Source organism: Bos indicus x Bos taurus, chromosome 9 (assembly GCF_003369695.1).
Source record: "Bos indicus x Bos taurus breed Angus x Brahman F1 hybrid chromosome 9, Bos_hybrid_MaternalHap_v2.0, whole genome shotgun sequence".
Lineage (NCBI taxonomy): Eukaryota > Metazoa > Chordata > Mammalia > Artiodactyla > Bovidae > Bos > Bos indicus x Bos taurus.
The window spans coordinates 55,302-69,086 of record NC_040084.1 but is presented as its reverse complement, the minus strand read 5'-3'; the positions used below and the strand labels follow the sequence as shown (position 1 = coordinate 69,086).

Below are 13,785 nucleotides of genomic sequence, written 5' to 3'. Positions count from 1 at the left end.
ATAACCAACAAAGTGAATAGCAGTGCAGACTGTGACACCTGAGGGGTTGAGAGTCCCTGTATCTCTTACTTTGATGTTCCTTTAATTTATTTATTTTTTTTAATTTATGTATTTTAATTGGAGGTTAATTATTTTACAATATTGTATTGGTTTTGCCATACATTGACATGAATCCGCCACGGGGGTACATGTGTTCCCCATCTTGAACCCCCCTCCCATCTCCCTCCGCATATCATCCCCCTGGGTCATCCCAGTGCACCAGCCCCGAGTATCCTGTATCATGCATCGAACCTGGACTGGTGATTCCTTTCACATATAATATACGTGTTTCAATGCCATTCTCCCAAATCACCCCACCCTTGTCCTCTCCCACAGAGTCCAAAAGACTGTTCTATACATCTGTGTCTCTTTGCTGTCTCACATACAGGGTTATCATTACTATCTTTCTAAATTCCATATATATGCGTTAGTATACTGTATTGGTGTTTTTCCTTCTGGCTTACTTCACTCTGTATAATAGGCTCCAGTTTCATCCACCTCATTAGAACTGATTCAAATGTATTCTTTTTAATGGCTGAGTAATACTCCATTGTGTATATGTACCACAGCTTTCTTATCCATTCATCTGTTGATGGACATCTAGGTTGCTTCCATGTCCTGGCTACCATAAACAGTGCTGCGAAGAACATTGGGGTACACGTGTTTCTTTCAGTTCTGGTTTCCTCGGTATGTATGCCCAGCAGTGGGATTGCTGGGTCGTACGGCAGTTCTATTTCCAGTTTTTTAAGGAATCTCCACACTGTTCTCCATAGTGGCTGTACTAGTTTGCATTCCCACCAACAGTGTAAGAAGGTTCCCTTTTCTCCACAATCTCTCCAGCATTCATTGCTTGTAGACTTTTTGATAGCAGCCATTCTGAGTAGTATGAAATGGTACCTCATTGTGGTGGTTTTGATTTGCATTTCTCTGATAATGAGTGATGTTGAGTATCTTTTCATGTGTTTGTTAGCCATCTGTATGTCTTCTTTGGAGAAATGTCCGTTTAGTTCTTTGGCCCATTTTTTGATTGGGTCGTTTATTTTTCTAGAATTGAGCTGTAGGAGTTGCTTGTATATTTTTGAGATTAGTTGTTTGTCAGTTGCTTCATTTGCTATTATTTTCTCACATTCTGAAGGCTGTCTTTTCACCTTGCTTAGAGTTTCCTTTGTTGTGCAGAAGCTTTTAATTTTAATTAGGTTCCATGTGCTTATTTTTGCTTTTATTTCCAATAGTCAGGGAGGTGGGTCATAGAGGATCCTGCTGTGATTTATGTCGGAGAGTGTTTTGCCTATGTTCTCCTTCAAATACTGGTTACTGAGATAAGCTTTAGAAACAAACTCAGAGTGTCCTTTTTAACAACTTAATTAAGCCTCTTAGCAATGTAACATAATCACAACCAACTATCTAAGGAGTGAGTCTTAGAAATACAGACCTTACTTAACAAAACTGGAGCTTAATATCCAGTGAAACATAATAGATGCCATAGGCCTGACATCAGTTAGGTGGATTTGTCTTTTAGAGCTCCCCAGTATATGTTTAGATTTCTGTATATGTCAGGACACAGTATTTTTATTTACCTGATAAGGCCATTCAGAACCCAAGTGTTTCCAGTTTCTGGAGGGATGAGGCAGAGAGAAAAAAGATATAATTTTACCCATAGGAGTGAGTCACTAGATTGTTTTAAACGATCAGTAACTCAAGGAGAAGTGCTTCTTTATATCTGAAAACACAGATTAAAGCCAATAATATGTCAGACAAAAAGTCATGAAAATTGTGGTCATATTTAGCAGTCTACTCCATCCCATGCAATTGATCCCTTTGTTCTGTTGTCCTTGTCCAATGACCAAGGACATCAGTGAAAGCAGTAGTCTCGAAGAAACTCATGAAGTTTTTGCCAGTGTCTGCACAACCTGTCCAGCAAAATGGGTGCCCCAATCACTGGAGATTGTAGAAAGCACATTTTAACCTTTTTTTTTTTTCTTTCTTTCTTTCTATTCTGAGATATTAATCCTGAAGCCAGGAAAGGCATTATCAAATAAAAATGAGGTTTGTCAGGGAGCCAGGAAAAGCCAAGCGGCCATCTTGGACGTCTCATAGCCTCAACTGTTTGGTTTATAGCCATTTTTAATCCATTTTAAATTCCCCGATAAGGGTTAATTTTTGCAGGAGCAGAATGAGCTTTATTCATGTGTGCTATAGTCTGTTATCAAAAGCCACTTTCCAAGAGAACTTTCTTCTTTCAATCAGCGAGAGAAAACCAAATTCCAGTTTGGTACTGGCTGTGAAGCAATAGTTATTCACTTAGTCATAGTAACAATAAGACTTCAAATGTAGTTTAATGTGTTAACAAACTTGCACCATGCACAAAAATCTTCTTTCACTTGCCACACACCTTTTTTACACTTTCTGTATTCATCACTTCATTTGTCCATTTAGAGGACAGCCACCTGTACTTTTAGACTTACTTTCCTTTTCCTTAATAGAATGTAATTCCATTCCTTATTACTTTTTATTCAAAACACATATCTTACTTTTCTTCAGCAACCATGAATTGTACTTTACATCATCATTCTATACACTGGTAAGGATACATCACCCAAAGTTATGTCATTTATAGAAGTATATTCACAATGTTTCTGTTAATTAGATCAATAAACAAACATCAATATCATGTATCAATTCAATAATGATTATTTCCCAGTTCACACAAGCATGAAATTCATTTACTTTAATTTTCTTGAATTTAGAATTGTTTGATTTGTAAGCACTTACTTCTCTTTAGGCCAATTAATTAGAGCTCATTGATCCACTTCAGTTCAGTTCAGTTCGGTCGCTCAGTCGTGTCCGACTCTTTGCGACCCCATGAATTGCAGTATGCCAGGCCTCCTTGTCCATCACCACTTCTCGGAGTTCACCCAAACTCATGTCCATTGAGTCGGTGATGCCATTCAGCCATCTCATCCTCTGTCGTCCCCTTCTCCTCCTGCCACTGGATTCATGGATTCTTCTGGGGCCAAAGACAGTCTCAGTCACTCAGAACTTTGTGTATATTTTATTTAAAGTGAAGGTGACCAAAAAAGCTTCTGACACAGACATCAGAAGGGGGTAGGAGTGTAACCACCTCACTAATTTAAGCAGGGCCATATATACTTCTCAACTAGCTTCTGAGAATAGACAACATCTCAAGGATGTGAGCGTTTTGCCCACACCCTTTCCTATAACATACATCCAAAGCTCAAAAAAAGGAATGTCCTTGAACCTGAGATACTGCTCCCTACAATGCCTACTTGTCTTAGGCAAAAGAAAGTTAAAAAGAAAGAAAGTTTGCCTCCTCCTTAAAGGGGCTTTAGGCTTGGACTTCTTATCAACCTGCTGGGACAGGTAAGTATACAGTTAAAATCAGAAAACTTTTTGTAATGGTAGTTTTGTATAACATACCACCAATAACTCATATAAGTATATCACTTATAAATTCAGTATGAAGGTCAAAAGATAAAATATCAAAATAATGATAACAACAAAATGAAATAATGGAACCATGTTTGAAGAATTAGATGAAAGTATGATATTAAGTCAACAAACACAGAAACTCAATGAAAAGCTACAAATTATTTTTTTTTAAAGGAAACTAATATAAATTCTGGATTTGAAAACTAGAATAATTGAAATGAAAAATTGATAGGTTCAATAGCACATTTGAGATGCTAGCAGAAATAATCCATAAACTTGAAGATGAATTCATATAAATCAATGTAAAAATAAAGAGAAAAAAATGTTGAGGGAAAATGATCTAATGCATCCATTCATTACACCATCAAGTATGGAAGGAGAGAGACTCTCAGAAAGCAGGGAGAGAAAGGGGAGGGAGTAAAATTAATTGTAGACAGAATGGCTGACCGGCAGGTCAGAGCGAAAGGGAGGCGCAGCGCAGGGCTCTTAGGGCGCCCGGCGGCAGCTGCCTCCGTCTAAGGCCATACCACCCTGAATGCCCGATCTCGTCTGATCTCGGAAGCTAAGCAGGGTCGGGCCTGGTTAGTACTTGGGTGGGAGACCGCCTGGGAATACCGGGTGCTGTAGGCGCTTTGCCTCCCCTCTCCTTTAGCCCCCGCCCCACGTCCCAACTCTTGGGCTCCTGCAGCCCCAGCCCCTCCCGGGGGGTGGGTGGCTGGGGCACCGACTCCCGCTGCAGACCTGGGTTGCCCCCACGCACCCCGCGAGCCCCTCCGCATTCGGCTTCCAGGAAACCAGACGACCGTCCCTCGGGTCTCGGTCTGGGGCTCCCTTACCGTGCCTCAGGCAATCCAGGGGGCTGCAACAGCTCCAGCCCCAGCCCTACCCCCAGCCCCAACCCCACCCCCATCCTCGCAGGCGATCGCTGGTGCTCGCGTGCACCCGTGCACACACACAGATATATGTGCACAGAAGGTGTGTGTATCTTGTTCAGTTATACTTTTGGTGGATATATGCCTGGGAGTGGGACTGCTGAATCATATGGTACTTCTAGTTTTAATTTCTTGAGGAACCTCCATATTCTTTTCCACAGTGGCTCTACCAACTCACATTCCTACTAACAGTGGAGGCCAGTTCCCTTTTCTCCACATCCTCTCCAGCTTTTGTTATCTACAGACATTTCCATGAGGACCATTCTGACTAATGTGAAGTTTGGAGTTGAGTCTGTCCAATCATGAGTGATGTTGAGCAAAATGACCTTTTTAAAATGCAGATCCAATTCTATCGCCTCTCTTCTAAAACTGCTCTTGTATTTTCCCATCATATTTAATATATGACCAAATCCCTTCATTGCTTGCTCCCCACGTTCTTCTCTGATGTCTTTTCACTCGAATGCTCTCTGCAGTCTTTTGGTTCCATCCCCTAGGGCATTTTTCATTTCTTGAATGTCCTAAGTTTCCCTTGTCACATAGCCTTCCAAGATGCTATTTTACCTGCCTGAAATTCTTCCTGCATCTCAACCCTGGTTTATGTTGGTTAAACCTATGCATCTCAATTCAATTATTTCTCTGAAAAGGCTTCTCTGACACCCAGTTTTTGGTGAGGGAAGAGGCCGCTATAGAAGTTCTCAAAGTATCTGCCTGTTATTTATCATTAGATTAGTCTCAGTGAAAGAAGGAACTGTGTGTCTTCCTTTCTCAGCATTCTATTTCCAGAAACATATTACATGCCTACTAGTTCATAGTAGGTGCTCAATATTTATTCAGTGTGTGAAAGACAGAAAAGTTCTCTGAAGCCTCAACTTTTCATTTGGCTCAGGACTTTTGATCTCTTTGTATCTTTGTTGATTCATTTCTTTTCTTTCTTCTGTTGAGGTGCACACTATATTCAAGGCACGATCTAAGGCATGAAGACATATCAATAAATATAGCTTCTTCCTTTCCAGGAACTCGTACATCAGATTTCTATAATTTAGGGTTTTTTAAATGCTCTAGAACAATGTGAACTTTTAGTATTATCCATTTTCATTTCAAAAAAAGATCATTTTACTTACATAGCAAAGGTGGAGACTTTCCAACTTTCAGTTCAATACTTATACCTTTACCATTTCAGGCAACTCTTGTGGTTCCTTCTGTAGGTGTGTGGCTCTTCCAGAAATGTGAAGATCTTCCATAGTCCTCAGACTTTGGTGTGATTTGGAATCAAGAAAGTTTCCAGTTATAGGTTCCAGACCACCACCTCAAACAGTCAGTAGCGAATGGAGTGGATTCCAGGAATATGCATTGTTAATCAGCATCACTGGTGATTCTGTTGCTACAGACTCAATGCAGTGGGCAGGGCCTGGATTGTCCACTGGGTCTCATGTGGAATTGAAAGAAGTGCTTCCCCCCCACTGTTTCTAGCCTTGTGACTAGAAACGGTCCCCAAACAAAAATCAGACAAACAAGATAATCCTAGATCGTAGTCCATGAGATGAAGGAACTAAGCAGCTGGTTGAGATAGAGCCAGGGGAAAGGTTGCTCTTTTTTTCTCCACCTCTACTCCTTTCTTCCTTGATGCCTTAGTGATTCATTGTGGAGATTTGAAGTAAAGTTCAGAAGAGTCATATTTGTTGAATAAAGATTTTACATTGAACCAACTCTAAAAAATGAAGAAAGTTTCACCTGCCACATGTTTCTTTTAAAAAGTCAATTGCCTTTCAACTCTGGGGTTTCTCCATTGCCTTGTTCAAGTAGCCTTAATCGTAAAAATAAAATAAAACTAAATAAAGATTCAAATATACCAACAAAGGAAAGCTTCCGTTTCTTAAATCATCTTTCCACTTAGTAGAACACTAGCTCTTTTCTTTGTATTTTGACTAGGCAATTAGTTGTATCGTGGCTCAGATGGGAAGGCATCTGCCTGCAGGAGACTCGGGTTTGATCCCTGGGTCAGGAAGATCCCCTGGAGAAGGAAATGGCAACCCACTCCAGTATTCTTGCCTGGGAAATGCCACAGACAGAGGAGCCTGATGGGCCACAGTCCATGGGTCGCATAAAAGTTGGGCACAACTGAGCAACTAAGAACAGAAGTATTTCCAAGGACCACATTCAAGAGATTTGGAACTCTTGCTTGACTCCCTCATGTTGACTAGGCAGCAGATAGCAGCTGATTCATCTGTACAATTAAAAAAGAATGTGTCATTCTGTTCTATACTTTTCTGTACTATAGGAAGAGACTGTACAGAGCAGATGTCTGGACTTGTACAGGACTTTTGGTCCTTTAGAGGATTACAGTTATTGCACCATCAATGCTTGCCAGAGGTGGCAGGAAGGCTGCCCTAAAAGTTTGAGTCCAGACATGTCCAGTGTTTTAGGATATATCAGATGAGTAAGAGTGCATTTACCCTTCACTACGTCTCCATAGAAAGTTGCTTTGGGTTTAGAGGTACCCACACACACACACGCCCCACCGCCAAGACAGGTCAAGAGCTGGAAACCACAGATAAGGGAGACGGAGAAAGAGGCAGAGAGAGACAGCAAGAGGATCACGCAAGCTTCCCAACCCCCGGCCTCCACACCCTCCCCCCTCCACTCTGGGTATCCACCCGGCCCCAAGTCAACCCGATCCCACCCTCGCCCACCGACACACTCACACACACTTTCACACACTCACCCTCTGGCCTGGGAGCGGGGGCTGGGTCTCACCTTAGGTAGCCAGGCCGAAGGGGACCTTTGAGACCTAGGCTTTGAGGAAGTCTTGGGGTCCCCACGGGTGACTGCCAGACCCAGGGCACCGTGTCCAGCCGGGGCCGGCCCAAGGCTGACGCCCCCTCCCTTGGGGAAGCTGCTTCTTCCGCGCGCCTCCCTCTGAGGTGCGTCACAGGCTGTGCCAGTGTGTCTGTCTCGGATCCGATGCCATCCTCTCTCCCCTGTCTGTCTCCCGTTTGCTGTCTCTCTGTCACTCGCTCTGTGTCTCCCTCTCTCTGTCTCTGCCTCCCTGTGTGTGTGTGTGTGTGTGTGCGCGCACACGTGCGCGCACGTGCATGTGCGTCTGTCTGTCTGTCTGTATCTCCCTCTCGCAGTCTTGGAGTCTGTCTCTGAACCTTCCTCTCTTTCTGCCTCTGTCTCTCCTGACACCCGGCCGCCTGTCCGTTCCTCTGGCCCCGGCCTCTCACAGATTCTATGGCTCTGGCTGACAAGCTTGCGCCGGCCGCCTGTCTCCTGTCTGTGTGCCTGTCCGTGTGCCTGCCTGTCGCTCGTCTGCTCTCTTAGGAAGGTCGTGTGCTTGGCGGGCGGCGTGGGGGCAAGGGGGTCCTCGGTAGGGCGAAGGGGCGGGACTGAGGCGCTTGGGTGGACCGCGCCTCCATGGCTCCCGCTGGGTTTGGGCACCGGGCAGGTGCCGGGAGGGATGGGCGCTCAGGGCCCTGGCTGGGCTGCGCCTAGGCCCGCAGGAGGCTCAGAGGCCCCGGGCCGCGGGGGGCAGGCGGCGGCAGAGCGGGAAGCCAGACACCTCCAGGCCGCGTGGCCCTGAGCAGAGAACGGGATGCGGGGAGGCCCCGCTTGCCGAGCGAGGCAGGGCCTGGAGAGGCCCGGGGTGGGAGGGCGCCGAGACCTCCGCGCCCCTCAGCCCACCCCCACCCCCCAGGCCCCCGTACGCACGCACGCCCGGCCTGCCGCTGGGGGTCCGGGAAGCCCTCCGGGCCGCCGGACCTGGCCAGGCGTTTGCTGGCCGCGGGGTGGCGGTGTTCGTGCGCGTGGCGGCATCGGCGGGCAGGAGTCTGGTCGCGGATCATTTGGCTCAAGTACAGCGCGCGCCCCCGTGGAGAGGTGCGGCCGGCTGGCCCGACCAGCAGGTCGGAGCGAAAGGGAGGCGCAGTGCAGGGCTCTTAGGGCGCCCAGCGGCAGCCGCCTCCTTCTACGGCCATACCACCCTGAACACGCCTGAACTCGTCTGATCTCGTCTGATCTTGTACCTCTTCTGGTAAAGCTGGAAGCTGAGGGAATGAGGTAAGTGTAAAATTGAATAACAATAGACTGTGTGGAATCTGTGAATCTGGATCTCTGTGAATCCGTAGGTCTACGGAGAGACTGGCAGCTGCTGACGTGGAGTATCTGTCCCCATGACGGCGTTTATATCATCAAATGTGCCATTGACCGCCCTCCCCCCACCCCGGGTGGTAGGGACCCCCACGTGGCAGCCCCTAGGCTCGCTCTCTCCGGCTCATCCACCCTCTAAAAGTTTCCCCAGACCCTCAGTAGGAGTGGGCGCTGCTGCGGGTGTGTGTCAGGACTTGCTCCTGATGAGCTTCGAGGTGAGTACAGGCCGGCCTGGTCCCGCGGGGGCATGGAGCCCACGCCCCAGGGAGTGAGGGTCAGTGGGTCTCCGGAGGTTGGCCTGGGAGAGCCCTCAGCAGCAGAGAACGTGACCTTGGCGCCCTGCTGCCGCCAGAGTGGTCAGAGCATGGCCAAGGCCCCTCGCATCGGGGCGCATGGGTGTTCCTCCCACAGTGGCAGTGCTGCCGGCCACGCCCTGTGTGCATGTTCTCGGAGGGAACAGGGCCCAGAGCATCAGGGTTCACGAGGCTGCCCTGCCCTGGGCCTCTCCGTGAGGAGGCCAGTGTTTCACACGCAGGTGCACCGGCATCTGGGGCTCGGCTGCTGCTGAGGGGCCACCCTCCCTTGCAGGTGCTGCTCTGGGTGGTCCTCTGGTGGGTCCAGCCCTGGGGCCCAGCCCTGATCGAGGGGCTCTGAGGGCAGGATGCTGTTTGCTCTGTCCTGTTCACGTCTCAGCTAGAAAGCTGAATTGGATTTTTGAGTTTTTTTTTACCAGCAGCTTTTAGCTATATGTCAGAATAAAGTCCGGAGAAGGCAATGGCACCCCACTCCAGTACTCTTGCTTGGAAAATCCCATGGACGGAGGAGCCTGGTAGGCTGCAATCCATGGGGTCGCTAAGAGTCGGACACGACTGAGCGACTTCACTTTCGCTTTTCACTTTCATCCATTGGAGAAGGAAATGGCAACCCACTCCAGTGTCCTTGCCTGGAGAATCCTAGGGACAGGGGAGCCTGGTGGGCTGCCATCTATGGGGTCACACAGAGTCCGACACGACTGAAGTGACTTAGCATAGCATAGCATAGCAGAATAAAGTCAGCCACAGAGTTCTGTCCTTGATCTGCTTGGTCCTCCATGTTTCTCTGAATTCTCAAAGCAGCTGAAGCCCTGAATGGGGTTGGGGGTGGGGCTGTCAGGAGGGGCAGGGGCTCGGGCACCAGCTGCCGACCCAGGACTGACTTGTCTGTGTGTTTATTTCCAGTTTACCTGCACTAATTCTCCAGATGATTATACAGCGTCCAGAATACAACAAAGACTACCTTTTGAACTCAATGTAATCTTTACTCTGTTAATACTTGTTACATGGACCGGAAGATATTACAGTGTTTTTAATTAGTGAAAAATTCATGAATACCATGGAGAAAATATTTTAGAATTTAATGTTTCTGATATTTATGTAAACTTATGACTTCATTTATATTATTATTTACTTTTTCTTGTATATTCAGGCTATAAATATCCTTTCAGATCAATTCATGTTCTGATATCTGATTTTAGTCTTTCAAATGAATGTACTGTAGTGCTTGTCTGTATAAATCCTATGAAAAAATATAGGGCTTTTGTAAATGATGCATTTATTGTAATTATTCTTGCTTAATTTTAAAGTGTTAAACCATGAGAGACGGGGTTTTCCTGTGATTGTAAAATCATCATGACACGGTGTGCATTATCCTTCCGGAATGTAACCAAGCTCTCCAACAATCACCCTGAAATAAGCAAACTTAATTTCAACCAATTGTTGAATGTTAACGACTGGCCTAAACTGTACTTTTTCTAGCAAGAAATGCTTTTTGTCCACAGCGTGATTTAAAAGTACTGGGTGTTAAATGTGAGCTTCTAATGAAATTTGGGCTGAAAGGATGACTAGAAGAAGACTATGAAAATCTCTCCCGTAACCTAGTCTCTGTGGAGCCAGATCCCTCCTTTCCAGTGAGACTCTTCAGGGACCAATAGCGATGCCCTGCACCCGCTGTGGAGCCATTGAGCTAGACAGTGAAGGTGCCACTTCCCAGACAGACAGGGTAGTGCAGCTCTGACAAAGGCCTTATTTTTATGTAAATAATTTTTTTTACATCTGTTTGTAAACATGTTTAAAGAATGGACCTAGGTGTACATTTTTAGATTGTGATGACATAGCCATTCTGGATTGTATAAGTAGCAAATGTAATTTTTACTTTTCCAGCGTCACATTAAAAAAGCCAGCAAGAGATGCATTCAGGTCACGGTGTGATATTTATTATGCAGCTGGTATCTTGGTAGACAGAGACAGCATGTCTCTTTACATGTGGGTTTCACCTTTAATTTACTTGTACAATTCATTGTTATCATTCTATTTTCCTATTGATCTTTTGTGAACTTCCCGAATATGTGACAAAGTATGTACACTCTACTTTTGAACTATTTTTATCGCAGTATTATTTATTGCTTTCTTTCAATAAAGTACTGAAGCAAAATTTCCCAGGGCCAATAAAGAGTGCCGAGGGTAAGCTGTACTCTCACTGAGAACAGACCAGAGCTGGTAATGGGAGCCTGTGTCATCACACGGACATTCTGTTAAGAGAAATGGACGGCTACAATGGAAAGGCCAGAAGGAAGAAGCACAGGTGTCCCCAGAGGACGACTGATGGTGTGTTCATGCCCTTGGCTCCAGAGACAAGAGGCTCCATCACTTCAGCATCTTCGAGGACAGGGCCCCTCTGCTGCTGAGGTGCGGGCAGCAGGCCGAGGGTGGGAACAAAGTGCAGGTATCGAGGCTCGCCGTCGGTCCGAGGGTGGGGGGGCCAAAGGCAACCCTGATGTGGACCTGAATGATGCACTAGGGAGTATGTGTGTGCACACTTGTGTGGGGGATTTTCATGTTATTTTAGTCAACAGACTTTATTATTCATATATCCATAGAAACAAGAATGTAGCAAAGGGAGGTGGGAGGGAGATTCAAGAGGGATGGGCCATATGTACACCTATGGCTAATTCATGTTAATGTATGGCAGAAATCAACCGATATTGCACAAAATTATCCTTAAGTTAAAAAGAACATAGCAAGGTGGTCAGGAAAGTATGAAAAAAAGATTTCTCATATTTATCCTCAACTCCATGTACATCTGGGAGCAGGCTGCCCACCATCATCAGACCTTGCCCCCAGCATCAGACCCTAGTCCAGCATCAGGCCCTCCCCCAGCATCAGACCCTAGTCCAGCAACAGACCCCAGTCCAGCATCACGGCCCTAGTCCAGCATCAGGCCCTCCTCCACCCTCAGACCCTCCCCCCACCTCCGACCCTTCCCCAGTATCAGGCCCCCCACCTCCAGTATAAGGTGTGGCAGCCCTACTTGTCTGACGCTCCTGAGCACACTCAGGCAGCCCCAGAGCAGCAGGACAATAGCTCTAGCAGGAGGTGCATCTTTAGGAATCACCTGTGGAGCAGCAGCAGCTGGGGTTTGTTTCAGGTCAAGGAGAGGCAAAGAAGAGGCACTTGTGCAGGAGGCAGTAGAGGCTGTGGGCATGTTCCCCAGCTCTGCTTCCTCCCTGTGGGGGCTTTGCTCTCCTGCTCTTTCACAGGCCCCATGGCGGTGTCCTTTCAGATTCAAGGTCTCCTTGATATCTCAAGCCCAAGTCCTGAGTTGCGTCCCAGTCTGGCGTGGCAGAGGGCTGGGAACACTCAAGCTCAAGGGCTGAAAGGATCTCAGCGGGACAGCCGGGCCCCAGTGGGTGGCAGGGCAGGGGATGAGGGTGGCTGCTCACAGAGGGCCCCGGAGCATCACTGGAAGGAGAGCAGTGATGCCTTAGCCCACACGCGGACGCTGCCTGGCCTGGCACATAGATATGTTACCGCCAGCAGCTCTGGGGACTCAGGAAGCCCGGTGAGTGACACCACACCACCCAGGCCGTGTGGTGGGCACTGCTGACCATGGCCTCGGTTTTCATTCTGGTTCCAACTGTCCCTCCAAGGGCTGACAGGCTCCTCTTCCGAATGGCACAGATATTTTCTTTATGTGGGTGAACGCATCCCTTGTTTCTGTCGGTGCTGTTGTCACTCATCATGTGTTTTCCTCTTTACAACCTGTGCTTGCTGCTCTTCCAGTTTAACTTAGGAGCAGCCCTTATTTTCTGCATTTCTAGTTGTCAGCGTTCACTGGGGCTTTCCAGGTAGCACTAGGGGTAAAGATCCTGTCTGCCAATGCAATATATAACAAGAGATGTGGGTTCGATCCCTGGGTCGAGAAGATGCCCTGGAGGAGGGCATGGCAACCCACTCCAGTCTTCTTGCCTGGAGAAGCCCATGGATAGAGGAGCTAGTGGGCCACAGTCCCTGGGGTCGCAAAGAGTCAGACATGACTGAAGCAGGTTAGCACACACTCAGGTTTTAGTTCAGTTGCTCAGTTGTGTCCGACTCTTGCCACTCCGTGGACTGCAGCACTCCAGGCTTTCCTATCCTTCACTATCTCCTGGAGTTTGCTCCAACTCATGTCCATTGAATCATCATGCCATAGAACAGAACCATCTCATTCCTGTTGCATCCACCAGAGAGGTGGCTGGGGCTTGGCAAAGTGCCTGGTCCCGCTGCGTGGGTATGAACCTGCCCCCACCTCTCCCTAACCATGTGACTATCACTGTGTCCTCCTCTGTAAATCGGGAGGGGGCAGCACCTGCTTGGTAAGGGGCACACACAGCATCTGGTATATAATCAATGCACCATCCATCTCAGCATTGTATTTATTAATAATAGGGATAGCATTTAATAATCTGCTCCTTTTTCTCTCTTGTCACTTAACTGTGCTCCAGACTGCATCTGCTTTACTTACCCCTGTAAATCCCACACCCAGCACAAACAAGACTCAACAAATTTGTGGCTGAAGAGGCAGGAACATACGTTGTCCTCAAGGAGAGGAAGCTGAGTGAGATGGGGGCCTGATGATAACCCTGTGTGATGAGGGGACCCCAGGAGGACCTGCATGGCTGTGGGGTGGGGTGGAGGGCATGGGCAGAACCCCTGATGAGCTCCTGGGGATGGGGAAGGTGGCAGAAGGAGGGCGGGCTGTTCCTTGTGGGGTGTCCACAGATTGTACCTCACCCCTCACTGATGAGCACTTAGGCCGTTTCCAAACACATGTCACTGTTAGGATGAAACAATCATTGCCCAGCTCCTACTCAATCAATTTCATCGAATATGTTTCTAGCATTGGAGTACAATCATCTGCTTTA

At 47.2% G+C, this 13,785-nt stretch overlaps 1 long non-coding RNA gene and 1 other non-coding gene across 2 annotated transcripts; both read left to right on the top strand.

Annotated features, from left to right (window-relative positions):
• The first annotated feature begins 4,002 nt into the window (after positions 1-4,002).
• On the top strand, positions 4,003-4,119 carry LOC113898901. Its single transcript, XR_003512765.1, has one exon. It is a non-coding gene; the product is annotated as a 5S ribosomal RNA (ribosomal RNA).
• Positions 4,120-8,335: 4,216 nt separating this feature from the next.
• On the top strand, positions 8,336-11,039 carry LOC113898773. Its single transcript, XR_003512735.1, has 2 exons — positions 8,336-8,477; positions 9,785-11,039. It is a non-coding gene; the product is annotated as an uncharacterized LOC113898773 (long non-coding RNA).
• The last annotated feature ends 2,746 nt before the right edge of the window (positions 11,040-13,785 follow it).